Source organism: Anser brachyrhynchus, assembly GCF_964034855.1.
Source record: "Anser brachyrhynchus genome assembly, chromosome: 6".
Taxonomy (NCBI): domain Eukaryota; kingdom Metazoa; phylum Chordata; class Aves; order Anseriformes; family Anatidae; genus Anser; species Anser brachyrhynchus.
This window is the reverse complement of record NC_137700.1, coordinates 37,836,458-37,856,779: the sequence shown is the minus strand read 5'-3', so window position 1 is coordinate 37,856,779 and position 20,322 is coordinate 37,836,458.

Genomic DNA, 20,322 nt, shown 5'->3' with positions numbered 1-20,322 from the left:
GGCAAAACTCCCAGGATCAGCTCCGGAGCACCCACGGAGAACACAAAACAATGTTAGCCAAGTCCATGTAGGGAAAAGAGGAATTAGTCTATTTAGAGGATTTTTTCAAAAGCATTTGCCCACCCACTTAACATAGGCCCTGCTTTATTTGCTGCTCCTCCGTATCCCTCATGCCAGGGATTAGTGCAGCCTCTGGCCACTTTGTCTCCATTTGCAACCCTGTCGTCAGCCCGAGATACATGACCTTGTGACATGTAAAAAAGCACACAAGGTCCCTGATTAACTTCAGAGTATTTTATTTCTTTAGAGAAAAGAAAAACACTTCAAAAGAATAACTCTTGAACAGAATCAAGTCACAGTCACTGGCAAGTGTTTAACAAAATTACCGGGGAAGCTGAAGTGAAATCCATCGATGTAATGCTGTCGATGCAGCAGCCATACTACGAACCGTGACCCTGCATCGTAGCCATGGTCCAGAGGGCTGCCAACAAGAACCATTTCTGATGCATATGTAAGAACTCTGGAATAAGTACTTTATTCCCCACATTATTTTTTTTTGTAATAATTACTCAGAAACTTAAGCACAGTGTTTATTACCCTTCTATACGTTGCTCTTAGTATCAATGTTTTTCTTCCTATCAGTATGAATGACATTCTAATTCGAATGTTAACTCTTAACAATTTCTAGTGGCAGTGAGTTGCACAGTCAATCATAAAGAGAACAAAATATATTACATTTTGCATATCCATCTTCTACTTTTTATCACCATGACTAGTTCCATGTTCTGTCATTAAAAGCAGGCGAAACAGATGTTCACAAGCTACCTTCTGAAACCACTTCCTTTTTAATTCTCTTTTAATGTTACCTCTTCTTAGTCTCCTTTCTACATGAACAATCAGAATCCTTTCAACTTCTTTTCATACACAGTTCTTGCAAACTGCACTTAATATAACTGTTTGCCGAGAGGGGCTGCCTTTTCTTTCTTATTCTCCCCGTGGAAAAAAAAAAAAAAAAGTGATAAATTCCCAGAGCCTTTTTCTCCAACTATCTGCAGCCCATTCTTCTGTTTGATCCCCCTGCTGTGAGCAAAGATGAAAACATCGCACCAGTAAGGACTCACCCAGAACACAAACCTGGGCCTGGCACATGGTGTTATGGCCAACAGAAGAGGACTGGATCACAGGCCTCATCTTCTGTGTTGCCAGAGCCTGGGTGAATCAAATGGGATTTCTATCTTTCTACTGAAGCAGCTACTCGAGGAACCAAGCGTAGCAGAGGAGAAATAACGCAGCCCAGCCTAAACAATGTGGAGCCATAGGGTTTGTTGCGAAACAGGGTACGTTTATCCCATAGCAATGTCTTGCTGAAACGCATCATGGAAAATGCATGAAAAACAGACTGTGAGATTGTCTGAAAACCAATGCGAAACTGATTTTAAATTTATCCCACCCACTCCCCCTCCCCCCGAAAAGAAAAGAAAAGAAAAGAAAAGAAAAGAAAAGAAAAGAAAAGAAAAGAAAAGAAAAGAAAAGAAAAGAAAAGAAAAGAAAAGAAAAGAAAAGAAAAGAAAAGAAAAGAAAAGAAAAGAAAAGAAAAGAAAAGAAAAGAAAAGAAAAGAAAAGAAAAGAAAAGAAAAGAAAAGAAAAGAAAAGAAAAGAAAAGAAAAGAAAAGAAAAGAAAAGAAAATGAATGCTAACACAAATTTGAATATTTTCTAAGGTGGGTATTCCTTACATATTCAGTAATTCTCTTTCAATTTCTATTGGCCTGTTTGCACATGGTGACCCCTGTGAATCTGTAGAAGGTTTTGCAAGGAAAACCTCATGGTGTTCCTGTTTTGTTTTGTTTGTTCGTTTTAATCTTTCTTTTGTTGTTGTTGTTGTTGTTGTTGTTGTTGTTTGTTTTTGTTTTGTTTCCCCCCCCCCGTAAATTCCTCTCCTTAGTTGTTTTGTTTGTTTGTTTGTTTGTTTTGTCTTAATTTAGAGCACAGAAAAAGCAGAAATATAGAAAGAAACTCATGCATGTCAGGGGTTGGAGCTTCAGGGATTCAGACTGGACATTGGGAAGGAAGCCAGCTAGAACAGACAAAGCTGAGGAAGGTTAATGAGATCACATCCAGGAAAAGGTTGAAGATAGCCATACAGCAAGTCAAATGAAAGAAGCCCTCAGCCTGCAAACAAAAATGCTGTCAGAGAGAGAAGGGGAAGGACAAAATTGCTTGTGTACAGAAGAATAGAAGGATGTCCTCGTGGCTTAGACCCTAGCCTGAAATTAAGGACAGGAGACCAGCCCTTGTTTCTGTCAGATTTTCTGTCTAACCCTAAGGTCATTGTCAGCTATTGGTCAGCTACTTTCTTGCTGTCTTTCCTGTGGAACAGGAATACCGATACTCATTTAAACATATGTAGAAGGTAGTATCAATGTGCATTACTTCAATGAAGGTGAGGCACTGTGACCAAAAATTTAACAGCCACCATAGTCAGTTCCTATTCATTGCTTGCCATCATTCCCTGACACTAGCCCTGATCTTTCTTCCTTCTTCTTTTCCAGCTCAGTCTCCATAATTTAAAGCCTCCAAAGTGTGCCTACTACTAGATGGTCATAATCTCCTTGAGGCCTTTAAAGAATTTCATGAACCTAATCCTAAATGGAAATCAGAAGTAAGTAGGAGAAGAAATTATGTCTTTCCATAAAGAGCTAAGGAGGGATAAACAGGCAATCCTAGGCATTCTGAGTGCACACTCCGAGATAATCTCTATACTTTTCTGGACACGGCATTGTGAACATCTTCAAGATCAGCTGATTACTGAGATGAATTAGTAAATAAGAACCCATTTCATCAGGTGTTGAGGAGGACTTTAATTGTGCTCAAGCTCCAAATGTGAAACTTCATACCATGGCCACAGCTGTTAAAACAACAGAGTCTTATGGAAACAGTCTTGGATTACTGGCCCCATGGAGTGAAACATTTTTAATGAAAAGGGATTATGCTTATTATTTCTTAGTGCCTTGTGTCTTCTTAGACATTCTGATTGTATTATTTTTATTTACTGAGAGAACTGATATTCACTCCCACTTAAATGTGGTTTTGTGCATATATAATACTTTCTTCCTTGGCATAGTTCTGATATTGTCTTACAGAAAATAGTGTGAGATAAATGAATTAGTTGTTCTTTATTAAGTCCAAGATCCCAAGAAACTCGAGGTGTTTATTTCCCTCCCACTTGCCAATTCTGCTATTGATTTACTCGATGAAAGCAGATCCCTTGTCACATAGAATTTAAATAGTGTTTTGTGAGCAGATGATCTCCACAAATAATATGGATACTTCAGTCTTAGTACAGGCCCTTTATGTTCTGGATAACTTTTCTTTTTCAAGTGCATCAAGAGAGCCAATAGGGGAAAAATCCAGGGAAATTATTTAAACTTTTAAGCATGAAATTTATCTCTTGCTAAGAGAAAGCACCAGACATAAACTATATTTCCAGCTCATACCTTAGGCTGTATTACGTTTCTAATATGAGCTCCTGAAGTTTTTATCCAGAATCATGGTAGCCAGATTTACCAGCAAAAGTTCTCCAGGGAAACTTCTTGTACTGTTTACATGGAATCTTCACAGACACAAAGTCTAAGATCTATACATAAAAGAAGAAATATCTATATGACTACCTCATCAGGCAATGGAAACTTTCCTATGGCACATCTCTTAAATGTCTAAGAAGTATGTACATCACTAACAACAAACATGTCAAAGCTATTTGAGCAGGCCAGATTAATGGGAAAAAGATGAAACTAAACGAATATAGTATTTGCTATAAATCTACTTCAAAAAACAAGTAAAGAAGAAATATTTTCATTCTAATGGAAGATGCCGAAATTCTGTTCTTCAGAATATGTCCCCAGAAATTTCTGTGAACAGGAGTTCTGACTATGCAGTTACCTTTTGTGAGCTCTGGGGGACAGTGAACACTGCCTCTGTGATAGGATGGTGTTACTGTCTCAAAACTTTTTCATGCTGAGCCAAACCTTGCATCCATGTGGACATAATTAGTATGAAACCTAAGGTTTGAGCTTTATCTCTGTCTTGTCATCTGTTGGACAGCCTGTCCCATGAATCTAAGTGGGGAAAACGCAATGCAGTCCTTCAGAGCGCCAGCTCAGCCAATGAGCACAGAAGGCATGATGCTTTCAGATGAAGGCTATTGTCTTTTTCTACAAGAGTGCCCTGAGAACCGGTGATGCTACAAAAATAAATAAATAGCAATATCAGTAATATTCCCAGGATGCCTTTGTGTATGCTCAGAGAGAAACCTGCTCCCATGCAGTGTAGCAAGCCCAGTCATGCCTGGGAAGCTGCTGAGGGTCCTCACGTTGTCTTTCTCCATAAGGAGCCCAACGAAGGCACAGACTTAACCGCGGCTGAGAGCGTGCCCACAACCTGCCATCTCCACCGAGCACCATTGCAAGAAGTGTGCCAATGAAGCACACCCTCCTGTTTCCATGCAGGGAGACAGCAGAGCCCCATGCCCTGCATCTCCAGTAGCCCCCACGTTCCCTGCATCCCCAGCAGCCCCACATCTCCCGCATCTCCGCATCCTGGAGCTCAGCACCGCGGACAGCGGCGGCCCCAATGCCCGGCTCTGGCTGAGCCCGGCAGGCACTGGGCACAGTCCTGGCCCCCGGCCACCGGCCAGAGCAGGCTCACAGCCTCGGCATCGCTCACAACAGGCCTCTGAGAGCTCTGGGCATGCGAGGTCTTTAATTAGAAGTGTTCGTAGCCCTTTCCAAATCTACAGTTGTTGCACGTCTGGGAATCTTCCACTGGGAGGTTATCACGTGTTGGTGGAGCCCGCGGGACCAGGACATGCAGGTCTTGACTGGCGTTCACCGAGCCCCAGTTCCAACACTGTGCCCATTTGCATTCCCTGTACACTCTGCTCCCACACTTGTTTAGTTTATGCTGTAAGATTTGCAGGTATAAACTCTCTCCTGCTATGCATTTGCATAATTAGGCCAGTCAGTAAGCAGTGCTTTAATATGAATAGCAATAATGCACAGCTTTTCAACACCTGAACATATAGTAAATACTGAAAACTCTACAGCCAGAAGTTCAAGCCCTTCAATGAACTGTAATGCTAGTTTATATTAAAACCAAGATAAATGATAATTTTCTACCTGTTTGTTTGGTCTCACCGCCTAGACAGCAGATACAACCCTTAACAGATGCTTATGCATACAGCACCACTATAAAATACCACTGTATTAACAACAACAAAAAAAAGGTTTACAGAATTCATCTCTTTGAGAGCTTCGTTTACTCTCTGGCTGTATTTATATGCTTTATGCTTTTGCTAAGAAGAATCCTTGAAACAGCCCAAACTTCATAGGTAATTGGTATGCTTCTGCAGGTAACACAGAAGGCAAGATGGAAAATTGCATTGACAAATTAGCTTTTCAATGTGCATTTGTGCCAGCCAAAACAGTGACAATCCCAAGAGCAGAACAAATCCAGGGCAGACAGTTAACAGTAAAGGAACAAATGCACAAAGCGACTTATCTCCTGAAAGCTGCATCAGCATGGAGGGGTTCCTGAGGAAATATTTCTGCCTATTTACATAACTTCCAAAAGTATATAGTTGGGAAATACTGGCTTTTTCAGATCAGGATCTTGAGATGGCTCTAGTGTAGTAAACTTTCGTGGAAAGCAGAGTATTTTTTACCTTGGGTACTCTAAACTTTATTGCTTAAGATTTAACAGCAAAGTCAACAAAACCTTTAGCTAGGATTTTCTTGACATTTCATAAAGAATTATTACATGTTCCATTGTAAAGGATGTGGAAGGGTCTGTAGCATTAGAGGCAATATGTCACAGATACCAAAAGAAAGAGAAAACATAACTCAGCTTATGCAAAATAAAATTCTTATATGCGATCTGCTTCCTGTTTATCAGATTCAGATTAACAAAGTGAGGGACTCCGTACTTGCAGGGTTTGATTGGGCAGGCAGTGGTGGTCAGCACAGCATGGGATTACCCAATAGTGTGTGGGTTAATATCAAATCTTCTAGCTACAGGCAACCTTTTCTTGAATACCAACCAAATGAGAACGCTGCCTTTTAATACATCTTGCAACTAGGCTAGCAAGTAATAATTTTAGTCTTGATTAATGTAAGAGTTTATCTGCTGGAGAATACCTAAAGCAATTTTCTAGAACCACTGCACTGCAAAACAGTGTAGGACTTTAATTCATCTTTTTCTGTAGGTAGAACTGTTTATTAATTATGGACTAATTTCTCTCTGCATTCAGGATTATTTCTGGTCCAGAATTCAATGGGATTCAGAAGGTATGCATTGCTGTGCTTTAATCCAAATAATAATTTTGAGAGAGAGAGACGAAACTTCGTTTCTGGAGCAAAGTATTCTATAACTTACTAATTGTAGGTCAACTGAAACACTGGACACTGTCTAAAATAGGATGCTCACTAGATGATCAGTAGTTACTATAGCTTGGTCTATGCTATGTAAATACACAGCTCCACGTGCATCTGCACACAGTGTGCTTTGAGGGAAAGAGACAACAGCACAGTCAGCACCATTTTTTTCATGGGTCATGTTGGGACAAAGTAAAAAAGAGTCATCGGTGAAATTTTCCAAAATGTTGTAGAAAAAAGAAATATTCTTACTGGCAGAATATAACTCATCAGCCTTACATGGCTAGCCATTTTTTACAGGAGAGTAAAATTTTAAAAAGAGAAGTTTGGAAATCTCTCAGTGGAGAACTTTTAGCTTGTATTGTAGAGATGCATTAGAGAAAGCCGAAGGGAAAGCAAACAATTTCAAAGCCTTGGAGTACAAATTACCATTTAGCTGGTACTTAATACTGGAGCATGATCCTGTAGCCCCATTTACCACGAATTCTTGCTGACTGTATTTGGCAGCATAAGGCCTTGGGGGTCAAGGTGCTCAGTTTCCAGTTTTGCCCTTTCGGTCTCAGAAGTAAGGAAGTATTTCAAACCTTGTGCTTCAAAAAGAATTTAAGAAATGCACAAGAGAGCCAACTTTTAAATGAACTGGAAAGATTTTATGAGGACAGAAGATCAACAAGTGACCAGGACTCCAACTGTGAAAGAAAATGTGAGAAACAGGCACCTCTTCTAGTGTGAAATTGGTCTAATTCTTGGGGCCTTTAGAGTGGCAGTATCAAACAACTGGCCAATATCGTGTACACTTTCCACCATCCACATGGCATCAACTCCATTACCACATTCTGTGAAGCAGTCAAATTTGCCACAGGTTTGTTTAACCCCTCATTTGAAAGTGGGATGGAAATTTCTTCCCTCACTGAGGACTGAATGTGCTTTTCCTAACATACCTGGGAAGCCAGTCTTAACACACAGCTCTGTCTTACACAAAAACAACTCTCCAGGAGCAAAATAAAACAAACAACAACAAAAAGCAACCCGCAACCTTATGTATCCAGGAGCCATATGAAGCAAGGATACAGGTGTACCTGATCCCTGGGCTGTGGGTGAAACTGATTTTAGGGGGCTGCAGGACGGGCATGTGGTGTGTAAGCCTCCTGAATACAGCAGTGTCTTGAAAGAAGAAGCACCAGCCTAGACAAAGGTCCAAGGTAATTATAAGTTGCTGATCATTGATACAGGGCTAGCAAAAAGGGGGAAGACTGGCACAGTGCCTTTTATATTTAGACACAAGATGTATTCATTTACAAGAACTGATAATGCCTTCTGATAATTTGGGAGTCTTCTAGGTGTAATTAATGAAACTGACTAGAACTTTGATAAACGCAGATGTGATCTATGGTTCACGGGTCTACTGCGTGCTTTTGTCCTGTGTTTTTCTCTGCACCGTCACCTGGAGGAATAGGTGTCACTGGGTCTGGTTGCTGGCTCTGTCATCATTTTCATTCTGTGCTTGCACTGTTAGAACTCCAAATCCACCACCATGACTCTATGGTAGCAAAAAATGCAGCATGCATTTCCTCATCCCCTGAGAGGCAACCCTTGTTAGCCCCACCGCCTTCACTGTTTTATTGACAGCATGCAGAAGTAGCCTTGCAGTGTGTGTATGCATGTGTGCCTGTGTGAGTGATTATGTCTCTCTCTGGTGGGCAAGCCAGGTAAAACTGCTTTGTAGTAAACGTGCAAACAGAGAGACAGAACTGTGAGATTCCTTAAACCACCGACCTGATCCCCTTAACAACACAAATTCATATCAGATCCTGGCTCACAAAGCAGTATTGATCATCCTTCTAAAGGCAGGAATCTCCGCAACGATATTATTGAAGGAAGGAGGAACATTTTGTTGAGAAGCTGTATTTCAAGCAAAATAACCCTCCAAAGCGCATTCACTTTCAAATCAGTAACATGCAAGTACAGCTAACTCACAAAACAGCAGCCAGTTATGTACGCAGATTTCAATGAGGCTTTTACAAGAAACAATGGCTCTGTTTTTAAGGGTGGTTGCCCTGTTGAAGTGCATTTCTCTGAATGGATACAATGCTGTAGTGCTGAATGGATTCAATGGTGCTGTCTCAAACATGTCCAGGAGTGTCTAGAAGTGGGTGGAGGTAGAAAGAGCTGGTGGGACCCTTCTTGGGGTTGACTCAGGCAGTCTCCTCCAATCCTTTCTTTGCTCTGGCAGGGGCCGAGGTTTTCTTTCCCTTTCCCTCCACAACAAGCTTCCTTCTCTGCGTGCATATTCCCCGTCTGGAAATAATAGAATGAAATTTAAAAAATGTGGGCTTAAAAAATTCAGGCATAACTCTGCACGAATGAGGTGTCTGGGTAGCAGAAGAATCTCCAAAGAGAAGTGAGTAATATCTTGGCACCTTGGCTATTCGAAACTGGTAAGGAAAAAATACATACACAGATAGAATATAATGTAGGAATCAATCCTGCCTTGGCCTCTGTAAGGAAAACAAGTGACCTTAATGATCTATTCTCTCTCTAGAGCACTCACACAGAAAGCCGTGCTCGTTCCAATTCAGCTGTGTGCCCAGCACACAGCACAATGGACCTCACTCCTCGGGAAGCTCTAAGTGCCACTGCAATACAAATAAACAAGTTCTGCACAAGATGGTGAGGGCACCAGCAGCCTACAAAAAGCAGCTCTTGGGGCCACACGAAGACTGGGAGTGGGGGGTTGTGCAGCAGCGGCGCTACTCAAGGAAATTCACTTCCCTCACTGAAGAATACACTTCAGTTCAAAATGCATGCCTCCTTTTTGCCTTTATCAAATTTCACATGCACATTCCTATGTGTGTCAAAATCACAACATAATGGCTGCAAGCTTATAGGTGACGCCACCGAACAATGCCATAAAATATAAGAGATGAGGCAGAAATATATAAATAGCTGCAGGCCATGATCTGCTCTCACTGTTTGTGTGCAGCTCTATTAATACTAATAGGAGTTAAGTGTGCAGAATAAAGTGACTGCTATCGTCCCTTAGCTCTGCCAGCAGTTCTTAAGTACTGCAGCGGTCCGGCATAGCTTCTCCGTGCTATGCAGAGCTGTGTCAGCCAGAATGCACAAGCTACAGCTGGACCCCAGGAAATAATACACTCCTTCTGGTCTTGCCTTATGTAGGGTGTTTTTGAGGTTCCTGCCTCCAGTCTGACCAGGATCAACTGTAACTTCTAACCAGTAAGAATAATAATAGTATCTTGGTGTGCTTACGCCTTTTCCAGGCTAGTGATTCTTTGGCGTAACTTGTAAATGAGATTGTAAATGGTGTTAGAATTGCAATTGGGTATCCTGCAAAACGGCCTTGCAATTTTCCAGCTAAGAAAGCCACAGTCAATGTATGTGGCAGACCTGGCAGGCCTATGTACCACCCATCCCATGGCTGTTTTTTTCTGTGTTCAGCATCGTCCATTATCCTCCAGGTTCTGAGGAGGGACGTACAGACCCTGCAGCAACAGACCTAGTCTGCTCCCGAGGCAGCACAGGAGATTACTTGTGACCTACCAAACATCCTGTGAAATAAGCAGCACAGACAGCTGGAGGAGCCACCTTCCTTCTCATTGTCTTTTCACCAACATCTCGTCTTCTCCGGATGTAGGGGAAAGTGGTGGCTGGAGCTGCTGGTGGGAGGCCTGTCCCTGGCTGCTCTGCTCCAGCAGGGCCGTGCGGTGCAGGGCTGCGTGCTGAAGGCGATGCTCTCCTTGCTGCAGGTGCTGGGCGGCCTCTGCTAGGCTGGGACGAGGCTGCTGGACACTTGCAGTGCTGGCGGGACACGGCAGGCAGCTTGTGCAGCAGCACAGCACGAGCTTCCCAAAGGAACTCCTGGTCTGTGTTTGGGATGACATTTGAGGGCTGGGGTGTGAGGGGTCCTGAGTGCTTCAAAAGATGGGCAAGTCGCTCGATGCTGGGGAGGATGGTGAACAAAAAATGTACAAAATAGGGAAATAGGGTGGTGTATTTGTTGATGCTGTTGGGTGTGTTTGTTTATTTGGTTTTGGTAGCATGTATTTAAAGAAAGCTGCTGGATAGCTCTCAGGGTGTATCACTCTCCTCTTTGCTATCTTTTAAAATTCGGGCAGCCTGGTGGCACAGGGAAGCTGGTCAGCCAACCTCCCCTTCTCGCTACTTCTTTGTTCTTAGTCCACATTTTCCAAACCATGTTCTGATGTGTTTTCAAATTCACTTTTAACTACAGCACACCTAACCTCCTGCCCCGCTCCCACTGTTAGCAGGGGAAGGTTTCTATTAACTTCAACATGCATTGAACCAGGCCTTCGAGGAGAAGTTACCGTGTGAGCTGCTAAAAGCTTTTTTTTCTTCTGGAAGGGTTAAACGCATACACACGTGCTCACACACACCCCAGAAAAGCCTCCTTCTCTCTGCATACTCCCCCTTAGAAGACACCACCCTTGGGCGCCGCCTCCAGCACCGCAGGCACACAGCTTGGGCACAGGGTGAGGCTGCCCTGCTCCCCCTTGCCAGCACCACGCCGTACTGCTCAGCCCCACACAGCCACAGCCCTCACGCCCTTACAGACCCCAGACGCAAAAGCAGACACTGTTGGGGGCCTGGGACACAATTCACGTATCATCCTTGGGGGATTTCAGCGCCCATGCAGGAGGGGCACGCTAAGGCGAGGCAGTTGCTGCAAAATGAAAACTACAGTCAGAGCTGTGAGGTAAATTTGCTTCTAATCCACAATTTAAAGGGAGTGGTTTCTCCCTCTTGCCCCTACCGCGATGCCCACTACGCAGGCTGGGTACTTAGACTTGGCTCTAGGAGCAGGAGCTGAAGCTTACTGTGCCTTTTGAAAGAAAATATTGGAGGGCCTGTTATATCTCTTTATTAATAGGTTTTGACTAATCCTCTATTCATTGATGTCCATTATGAGATTATACGGCTAAAATTAAGTTAGTACATACAGTATGTCTACAATGAATTCAATAATTGTGTGTTTCTAAAGGAAAAAATGGTTCAATAATTATGGCTGAGACCAGCAACTGGCATCACAGTCTTTGTTGACGGAGGAATATTGCTAAAGTGGGGCAGCTTTTCTTTGCCTTTACACGTTAAACCCCAAAACTGAGGTGGTTCTGCTCACTTGGAAGAAATGTTAAAAAGTGTTAATAGTGTGCACAGGGCACAAACATGCATTTTGAGGAGGAATCAAAAGCCCCAAGCTGGCATCAGCGAGAAATCTGGTGGCAGGAGCTATTCTCCGAGAAGAGATTTATTAGCAGTTACATTTGTGGTTTATTTCTGTCAATAGGATTTGTATTATGGGAAAATATGTCACATGGTCTAAATCCTTTTTGAAATGACTGTATAAGTGAAAAACTAAATAGCTAAATAGCTTTCCCCCCCCCCGCCCCAACGCAACTAATTATATGTATTTTTAAGAGGTCTTTTAAGTGCACATATTTGCTTTAGACTCTGGCTATATCTCATAGCTTCATAGGCTGGCTTCTGCAGAACTTAGCTCCAAGATGAGCCAACTCCGTGACATAATTAAACAGAGAGGGAGGATGTCGTTAATTACTCAGTCCCCAAACCTCAGCAAGCCAGACTTTGAAGCACCAGAGGCGCTGCTGGGATCTTGGCCCCTCACTTCTGTTTTAGGGTATTGTATCCATGGAAAGTGCCATGGAGAGCAGCCCCATAGGTCCCCATCTTCCTCATGTCTTGTCTGTTTACATGGGACCTCTTTGAGACAAGGGTTTTGTTATTTGAGAAGTGTGTGCTGCAGTTGTGCCCGAATGTTGTACCTGTTGTCACCAACAAAACCAACCTGCGTGACTTGTTTCTAGGAGGTTTCCTGCATCTGACACCCACTGCTTTGTATTAACCACAGTTTATTTTAAATCTGGTGCTTATTATGACCAGGCTTGGATGATACAGACGGCTTCTATGCTTAAAACATGAGAAGACAAAAATAGCATACCTAGAGAGCTCTTCCTGCCTGACTACTACGTACATGGACACAGTCAGGTTACAGGTGCCCACATGAGGAGCTTCCAAGAGATGCAGAAGCTCAGCGTAAAAATAAAAAAATAAAAAACAACCAAGTACAGAAGGTAAGTCATGCTTCCAAGAAAAGTCAATGCTTTACGTTTCAAATGGCTACATACCGTGCTGAGCAGACGAATTTGAAGAACTTTGCAGGACACTTGCTTCTAACTGAAACTGTTTTTATTTCTCCTGAAATCTCTCCCTTGTTTTTGGCAGTTTCACGGTGTTACAGCTGCTCTTGCCCTGCTGGCTGTCCCTGCTCACCCAACTTTGCTGCTTGCAGGCTGCATTACCCCTGGGGAGGCTGGTGGACCAGATCTCAGATCTCAGGCATGGTCACGTCTGCAGTCCTTAGCTCCTATTGACTCAGCCGCACCTCTACTGAGCTAAGGGCTGCAGAACCTGGCCTACCCGCACAGGTAATACCTGTGTTTCAAAGGGGAATCATCGGAGGAGCAGCTCCAAGGAGCAGAACAAAGCAACAGTGAGAACCCCCATCCCTGCACCCTCTGTCTTGATAGTGAGTGAAACCCTGCCCTCAGCAAAGTCTGAGAGATTATTGCCTCTGACTTACAGAAGCAGGCATTTCACATTTTAAATGGATTTGATATGATCTTTGCAGACTCCTGAAAGAGCTACAATGCTATCACAAATGATTTCCCTCTCCGAATATGATATATTGAGCTGACTCATGCCACTCACATTAGCTGTATTGCTTTTTAAATCCAGGCTTTCCATCTACTCTGGTCCCTAGCATGTGCACCAGGCCTAGACAGATCTTGATTTTATTTTCTGTTGCTCCTCTTTTTGTCCTCGCATTTACTAGTAGAAACTGGTAACCTCTGGAGCAATGGATGACCACTACAGTGCTCCCAGACTTCAAGCTGGTGGCTCTGAGGAAGCACCACCTACATTTTTCTCATTTAAGTTCCCCCATGTACCGTTTTGCTTTAATTTTTGGTTTTGTGGTGGCAATGGATAAGAGGCAGAGCACCCCAGGCTGGCTAAAGAAACCCTTACAGAGAGAAAGCCTCCCTGGAAAAGCAGGTGAAGCCCTTCACTCCCAAACCCCCGCAGCATCTGAGCAGCCAGCGAGCTCCCTGCCAGCCACGGAACAGCAAGGGGGGAAGGAGAGGAGTGCAGTGGGGCAGGCAGCCGGCTGGGTCTTACAGCCATAAAGTTTCAGACAGTGATTTTTTTTGGCGGAATTGCTTTAAATATTTTTTATTCTTGTCCTGCCGGTCCAAAATCTGGAGCAATGCCAAGCCTCGTGGGTAGCTGGTGCCCTCAGATCTCTTCTTTCGTACACTGGCACTTGCCCGATGAGAGTTTGCACTGTGTAACTGTAAGAGTGAACACTAAATCCCTTGCTATTTGCAGTCTACGGATTGACATTCACGCAAGACATTCACCTAACCATTCTGAATAGCAAACCAATTTGAAAAAAAAAAAAAGGAAGAAAATTCTTTCTCTCATATACCCATGAAAAGAAAAAGAGATAAAGTCCTTGAATACATTACTGGCTATAAATCAGCCCAGCCTTCATAATCATGCACAGAGACGGAGCAGAGGAGAACAAACACAAATGATGTGTGTCTGTTTGCAGAAAACTAACCTGGTGGAGTAACAGAAAAACAACTAGGAAAAAATCCATTATGAAAATATTTTTCATTCTGTCAGCTTTTGCCTTTGTCAGACAAGAAGTAAAAAGGCAGGAGAGCATGATATTAAGATGCCACTACCTAATAATTTCTTGATAATTGCCCTTCAAGAGCAAATGACAATGAAATGAGTAAGGTAGAGCTTTCACCCACTCTATCCTGATTTAGGCAGTCTGCTTTGGTACACACTTCCTTTGAGTAAACAGTACCTATAGTTATACAGGATCTATTCTCCCATTGATGTACCAGGGATTTATGTAGGTGAGTCCCATTAATGCTAATGGAAGTTATGTGTGTAATTCCCCTTTTTCAGCAATGAGAGAATAGACCTTTATGTTTCTAAAGTAATTACAGCCTTAGCTCTGGCCAGGCTGTTCTCCCCACCCTCCCCCCTTTGATAACTTCTTTGCTTCCCTCCCCAGCATTGACTCTGGGAGAAAAAAAAAGGGATAAATTCCTCCATTCAGAAAGGAAAATTGGAGAAATAGCTGAAAGGTGAAACAAATGTAACTAGATCCACTCATTGTGTGGAGGAAATGCAAATACAGGAAGCCAAGCTACATCCCCTAGGTTTGCTGTGCTTTTGGGGACAGAAGTAGATTCATTTTCCTTAAATTGTGCATTCACTGCATATTCACTATTTTCTGGGCATTAAAGTTATTTAGAGAGAATAAGCTGGTTTTCTTGCGGGTGAGATGGGGACTTGGGCACTTTATTCTTGATCTGTTTTAGAAAAACGTCACCTCTTGATATTTTTGCAGAAAAAAAAAAAAGTAAAGAGTAAACTGAATGGAGATTTTTGAGAACGAATTAGTTGTTTCACAGAAACCACTGTCATTATCTGAGTTGGAGATGGGGGACAGCACACCCCATCTGAGAGCTTAAACAGTCTGGAGTTTCATGACACCTCCTTTACTAGGGGGTTTGATGCCAGCAGGTTTCACTGTACATACAGTCAGACTCCTAAGTTTTAAATATGATGTTTTTCCATTCCTGATTTTATGACAGATTATCTCTGAAAGTCGTGTGCTAGTCCTTTTATTAAATCTCTCTATCTTTAAAGCGCAGGTACTAATATTTTCCCTTCAGAGTAGATAGATGGGAAGTCAATCGCATTGATATATAGGGGGTGTGTAGAGAACAGCTATATTATTTATCTGTTTAGTCACTCTAGACACATCTGTCAAGAAAACCACAGGAGTTACACTTTGCATCCTTTTGGACAGACCAAGTTGGCTCTGCAGCTCCAGCACTGGCTGTTTTGTTATTGCAGCGCTGTCTCGAGGAACCTCACAAGAAAAAGGGAGCATCCCAGGTCCTGGCATGCCTGACACAGGAGGTGGCAAGGCTGGCAGAAGACCCTTGAAGATCTGAGCTTGCTGCTCCTGGGCTCTTGGTGGCAGGGAGGGACATGGGAAGGGCACCTCTGTGCCTTTCTTCCCTCTGCCGTAGCAGATCGCACCACATGCACCACGAGCCCTCCTCCCCAGCCACAGCACAGCCACCTAGATTTTGGGTCGCTGACATGTACAAGAAGGGACGAGGACATTTCAGCACCCTGGCAATGTGCTGCCCTCCTCTGCTCTGGTCTGCCCGTGCCTCGCTGCCACAGCTGCATGCAGAGCCAGCAGCACTTGGGAGCTGCTTTGGGCAGGTGTGAGTGTGGCTGATGTTTTCACTTACCTGCCAGAAAAGCCAAAAAATGTAAGTTCAAAGGCAGAAGCATATCTTTAGAAATTCATGGAGGCTACGTATCACACGACACAAAGTGTAGTGGTGCAGCCGCAAGGGCAAGAAATCCCATGGCACACACTGCCTCCGCTGCTTTATTTCATTTAAATTCTTCATCATTTTTGTAGCTGCAACAGAAATCAACAGGCACAGACAGGACCCAGCAGGATTGTGCCCCCATTTAGGAATCCTATTTTACTAATCTGCCATAAAAAGGAGCTGTATACTCCTGCGGGTCTTTGCCACCTGGCAGGGCTAACAGCAAATACCCAACAGCTTCCTACAGGCTAACCCCGACTTTAATACCCCTCCTGCCACATCAAGAGAAGAAAGGAAGAGTGGGTGGAAACTTTTTTTAAGTATCAAATCAGTCAGAATGCTGATTTATTTTCTTAAAAGCTCGCTGGAGATTAACCCCTGTGACATTTACAACACACATAGATTAACTGGATTGAAATACCACTGGAGCTGTGACTGTGAGGGGGAGCAGAGGGAAATGACTGGAATGGGGAGAAAAAACAAGTTCAACATATGCACTCACCTCCCCGAGTGGTGTTCAGAGGCCACTTCTCTCCCTGTTATTTTTTAGTGCAGTAGCAGTGAGGGGAAATCACAGCTTCACATATCTCAGGCTGGTACCAGTCCACAAGCCTCGTCTGAAAGCTCACCCCTTAAGCAGCCTGAGGAAAAACAAGAACTGGTGCTCTGGAGCAGTTATTTTTCACTCGTGTTGAAAAGAAAAACTACTAATACGACTTTGTTTTTCCTTTTCCTATCTATCCAGCCTGTTTCTCAGGGAAAACCCTCGCTTTGCAGTAAACTTCTCCTGCTCTGGATCCTGTGCAACTCAAGAACCCCGCAAGGTCCATGGGAGGCACAGGTGGGGTCACAGCAACATTTCTTGCTTTGTCCATTCACTCTCTTCTGCTGAAACCTGGTGTGACTTCAGGCCTGGTTTGTAACAAGAACTTTTTATGTTGTAACGCCTCAAATATGCCACCCTTTCCAAGGGCAGACCCCCACTTGTAGACAGCTCCCTGCGCACACCTCAGGGCAGGCATGTGGAAGCACACTGCCGCCTGCCAAAATCCTGCTCCCAGAGCCACTCTGAATTCCTTCTTCTTGCCTTTGTTTGTACAGCTAAAAAGTAAATTAAAATAGAAATAAACCCACAAAGCATTCAATGTCATTACAATATACTGTGGTCCTGCGCTGTTCCTAGTATAAATATATCTTACCTCAACATTTTTAAGCTGCTGGCACAGAAGGTGCCAAGCCAAAGACAGAGCCACTTGTCTTATGACAGCAGTGGATCAGTTGTTCATTTTGAAAATGATAACCACACAAGACCACACAAGATAACCACATTTGCTATAGTTTCTTTATTTGGGGTTAAAAAACACTCATTTTTCAAAATACAAGCATGGAAAATGCTGGCAATTCTAGCTGCAGACCTTCCAACAGCAAAGATGTTTTAGGAGATGAACATGATAAAGCATCAAATTTTGCTGTTTTGTCCAAATGGGTACGTGGCATTTCTCCAGCATGTTGCATTCTTAGGGCTGGTTTGTTTCGTAGACAGTAATCATGCGACTGTTGTGTCTTTTACCTTCCTACAAGTCCTTTTCCTCTGAGCAGCCAGTCTCTGCTGGTTAAGGGATCTGTCATTTTATATGCCTCGGGTTTTTTTCTTGCATTGCAAACACTCATGAAAAAGTACATCTGAGTAGTTGTTCTTTGGTGAAAGAATTGCTACTGTAGTTTCTTTTCTGTGTACATTGATGTTCTGTGGAAGCTTTTATTACTGGGTTTTTACATTTAACACCTTGAAACACTTCCATGAAAAGAGTCTCCTAAGTGTTTTGCCCTTGCCTAGAGCAGTGTCCAATGAAAAAAATTCATTACGAACAGATGCAGAGATGAAAATATACCAAATGTATTCTGTCTAAAATCTTGCATTCAGCGCGATTATAATAATACACACACTTTATATCTTTCTACTTTATCAGCCTGTGGGAGGCAAACTCCTTTGACCTATGAAGTTGATCTGTGAACTGTGTCAAAAAATTCAAAACCTCACGGTTGAGGTTTGTGCATTCTATTAGCATAATTTACCACCCAAGCTGTAAATGTACACTTTGTACAATGGCATGCTGAACAGATAGCATTTTACAACGTCCTAAGGGGGAGTGTTTATATCTAACATTTCTTGTGCGCGTTTGATTATAAGTTTACCATAATAGCTGCCTTTTTTCCCCCCCCTTTTTCATTCCTCCCCCCACCCCCCAACCCAGCTGCTCTGGAAGTGCCTAATAGAAATGTCCTCTCTACTTCATGCCCTGGCTGCTTATTTGTGCCACGGAAAGGGCGAGCAGAACACGCCGGGAAGTGTGCTTCGGCCTGGCCTTATCCTGCTCCTGCGGGTGGTGGGAGCAGCAGTATCGGGCCCTTGGGTTGCATTTGGGTCTCTCCCCCAATGTTCTCGGCCTTACAGGACACAGTCCGTGCTTCCCAGGCCCTACAGGACACAGTCCGTGCGTCCCCGGCCCTACAGGCCCTACAGGACGCAGCCCATGCATCGCCGGCCCTACAGGACGCAGTCTGTTAGCAACCACAACGTGGAAGAGGAATCCGAACCTGGGCCTGACGCAGGCCGCAGCTTTTTGTGTGGAAGGGGCGTTTGCAGAGCTTGCTTCACCACTACCACAGCTTTGTACGGCCGGCTCTGAACCGGGAGGATGATGTGTGCCGTCCCCCCTCCGCCACAACCCTCCGGCTACACCCTCCCTTTTTTTAATTCCTGAAATTAAAATGTGTTGGAATGCTCAGTGCCGCTTTTCACTCTCTTTTGAATGGGCCCTTTAGTTTTTCACACCAAGGTGTCCTTTGGGGTGCCAGGTCAGGCTACCAAAACAGCTTCTAGGAGGGGATTAGGACCAATTAACATCTTTGTACACAAAAGCCACTGGCAGCTGAACAGGCGGCCTGGTGGCCTGCTCGGGAGCTGCATTTTAAACAGGGGCCTTCTGTACTTGAGCTCAAGTGGGAAGAGGCGGAGAAAGTTTTTATTTATAATTGAAAATGCTGCTCCTGGATAAAGTCTAATGAAAGGCAGAGTGGTGTTCAAAAGTATCTAACAAATACCATTTGAATATTGGCCTTTATTGTATAATTTCCATCAAGGATAGCGTAACAATATAGTCATTTCTCCTACATATTGAGATGGAGTGATTTTTCTCATAGAGGAAAACAGCTTCATCCGCACGTTGCATCGGCCCTTCTGGTTTTCATTTCTTGTTTTAAATTCAGCTATACATTAAAGGATGGCTGCTCAGGAGTCATACACATCCATAAATTTTGGTGCTTTCTGGAGGGAATTCTGCCACTCATACACCTGATCCACCAAAGCTCAAGCCTACAGGAAAAAAAGCGTGAATTTAAGTACGTGCATTGGGATGGAGGGGGAGGGAGACCTACAAGGGAATCGCTGTGTTTTACACAAGTAAATTTGCATTTACACTCCTCGGGTTCGTGCAAAGGGGGAAAAAAAATAAAGGGCTCCACGTCCAAACTGTTGAATTAAGCCAAGCCAGATCCTCAGTAGAGGTAATGGACTTTGCAGTTTGGCCCCGGGTTTTTGCACCTGACTTAATATCTGTACTCGTGCCCCGCTTTGTTTTCAGTGCCTATCACTTCTAAATCATCACTCTTGCAATCTGATCAGGCATTAAAGCAAGGGAAAGGGAAAGAAATATATGGTGTGTGAACTACTATTGTACGAAACCCAGTAATTTACAAAGGCTTGTAAGTGGGAGTTTTGTGAATTCTAAGCGATACTATGTTATAAAGATTGTAATGAGACTGATTTCTGTATTTTGAGGATGAGTCTTTTTCGAATACAATATTTGTAATCACCACATAAACATCTCTCCTCCCCCTTTCATAATAGTAATAACAGTGCAGTTTCGCATATTTTTATCTCTTGGAATGAAAAGTCATTTCTAGAAGTTTTTTTAACCATGTGTTTGGTAGGAAAAAGACTCGTGATAGGAAATAATAGCATGAATGTAGCAAGTCCTCCAGGCAATCTGGTACCAATATCCTGACTGATATGATTCCTCTGGAAGGATGGTGCACATAAGTTTCTGTGAAACTAAATGAAAGCAAATAAGACAGCGACTAAGAGCCCAGTCTGTATTGGCTTAGCTGAACTGATGTATGTGAAGGATGGGGTCTGTCAGTAGAGCACTGGACGTCATTTGTTACAGTGTTTATTCACTCATTTTTGGTACGTAGCTAAAATATGGATTTCTCTCTTGGTTGACGTGAATAGAAAAACCCTAATCACGATCATTTTCAACCTCCCAGTTCATACAAATAATGAGAGATTCCACTTAGTGTGGCGTTCTGCAGCAAACATTAATACACTCTATG